This window comes from Arachis hypogaea, chromosome 17, assembly GCF_003086295.3.
Source record: "Arachis hypogaea cultivar Tifrunner chromosome 17, arahy.Tifrunner.gnm2.J5K5, whole genome shotgun sequence".
Lineage (NCBI taxonomy): Eukaryota > Viridiplantae > Streptophyta > Magnoliopsida > Fabales > Fabaceae > Arachis > Arachis hypogaea.
Window position 1 is genome coordinate 10,866,647 of NC_092052.1, and position 2,781 is coordinate 10,869,427.

Here is a 2,781-nt window from a genome sequence, read left to right on the forward strand (position 1 = left end):
TTTAGGGTTTAGGTTTTGGGTTTAGGGTTTAGGGTTTAAGATTTAGGGTTTTAGGGGTTAGGGTTCAGGGTTTAGGGGTTTAGAGTTTAGGGTTCAGGTGTTTAGGAAACTGAATTCTGATAGAAACATTTTTTAGTAATTAGCTCTCAGAATTTCTGTACAGTGTGTTTGCATCTTTCGGTTCAGCTACTGTATAAGTTTCGGTTCACTATATTTTTTGGTGTTACTAATGTATTGGTAAATACACTGATTGCAATCATTGAGAACCTGGAATAAAACAGCAGCCAGACAATTCTAAGAGATTTATAAATTAACATCTCAGATGAGTACATTGAATACATTGAAAAAAGTATTGAGATATACATCAATATTCACATTACTACATTAATATTCACATATAAATATTGTCAAATACAACCAGTGAATTACACTATATCCTATTTACTATCTAAATCCCTAGTTGTGAATTCACAATAAGGGCTAGAGAGGGCAGCAGATGGCTTTGGCAGTCTTATTGCTTCAGATTCCCAAATCACTTGCTCTCTGAGTTTATTCATTTCATGCAACAGAAGATTTGGACCATATTGGTATTTGAAGTCATCAATCTCTTTCTACATTTCAATTGAAAGGAGATTAGTTACATAAGAAATGAACCCAACTGAAATAAAAAAAGAAAGAAGTTTATTAATTTTAGAAAGTACTTACTTGTGTCCAAGCTCTATATTTATATCTCTTCCCACTTTTGATCTTTTGTGGATCAATTGTTTCGAGCCATTTCATGACATATATTCCACAATCATAGCTATGCAAGAATTGAGTATAATATGATTAATATTATACAAAATAAAATACATTAAATATAGCACTATAGAAGAGAAAGATTCTTACTTTGTACGTTGACCATTCAGTTGGATATACTCTGCTTCTTTTCTCAGTCCATCTTCTATTAAGGGTTCGCCCTAGCATAAACCCTCATCTGAGAAATTATTAATCCCTGAAAGGGACACAAAAATTAAAAAAAAAGCATCAATAGTGAATTGAACTCATTTCATGTACTAAATTATTTGAATAATTTACAAGAAAAATAACTTACAACAAATTTATTTAGCATCACTCTTGATTCAGGTATATATTTTTTCGGCTTATTGATAGGGTTAAGCACGTAGAATTTCTTTTTCTTGACATCAACAATCCACAACCACCAATGAGCTCCGTTGCAAATTGGTACAAATAGCTGAATTGTGGGTAAATGATAGAATATTTCAGTAGAAACAAATAACAAAATGAGAGAATTATTGAAGACTTTTTAGAAATTACAACTTACAAATGGATGTGAAGCAAGTTTTCTTTTGTCAAGAAACTGGCGGTAGTGGACATAATGCTCAATATCAAACCGGTATGTCTTGTTTGTCGTTTTATCAATGTACTCCATGCCATGTGTTCTCAACATAAAATTCTGCAAAATGAAGATTAGTTAAATTAAATTCCCACCGAATCGAACACAATTCATATGCTGACTATGACGTGAAAAATATTCAATCATGAAGAAAAAGGTTTTCTTCATGCAAAAGAACTCAATAGACCACATAAGAATCAGGTGAATCAATATTAACATTTTGATTGAACTGAACAGGAATCAGTAGTGAATAAGAAATTTATCTTACCACAATATCTAGCGGCACAATGTATATTTGTTCCTGATACCGCCGAACTTTGATTTGGTTGAGAATCATGCTATGTATATTGACAACCTACACGAAAAAAAGTTATGAGATATACTGTATAAGAGTGTTTAGAAAAATTATTATTGTTAAATCAATTGGGAAAGAATTTACCGAGGCATGCACTTATTCTCCGGACATTAGAGACATGAAATATTCTCTTAACCCCTCATAAAGCGCCTCATGTTTCAAGACAAATATTGCATCATATTTGTTGCTACTATCTTCTGTCTTTTTTACATGTGTCATCCAATGATAACACTTTTCGATCAACTCCTCTGAGATTTTTATTTTTTTCTGGAGTTTTTAAAACTGTAGCAGCTGGCAAGGGTGTCTCAGAAGTTGTTGCCGTCACTCCAGCATCTACCACCGCCTCTGCTAGGACTTCAAGCTGTGAAACAGGCGGCTCAGAGGGATCAGTTGATTGAGATGCTGGTGGACTTATCCCAAGGTTAAAGGAAGGCATATCATCTTTCCTTTGGCGAGGTTGCTGTTCTTCTTCGATAGAACTACTGCATTAAACAGATAACACTTCAAAAATAACTCATTTAAATTAATAAAAAGAACTTTTTTTTTTCAACTTACTCATCATCAGAAATTTCATAGAAATGGTCATCTTTCAATAATTCTTTAATAACAGAACTCGTAAGAGAGAACGCAGGTTTTGGCTCTGTTTTCTTCGATGAAGATATCTTGACAGCCTGCTTTTTAGGTTCCGAAGGACAGCTATAAGAAACAGAAGAGATAAAACTTACAATTAAAACATGTAATGAAGCGAAATTATTGGGATTTGTATAAGCAGTGAAACTTACACATTAACATCTACTTCTTCTTCCGATTGTTGCACTGTTGCTTTTTTGCTGGGCTGGTGTTGTGGTTCCAAAGGGCTACTGCATTAATAGATGTTGAAGTGATTTAAAATACCCCTAAATCCTAAACACACTATCTATCAAGTGATTTAAAATAACTAAATCCACTGAACCTAAAATAAGCAATGTGGTGAATAATGGTAAAGTTTACAATTCAGGTTGTTGTTGTTGTTGATGTTGTTGTTGTAGGG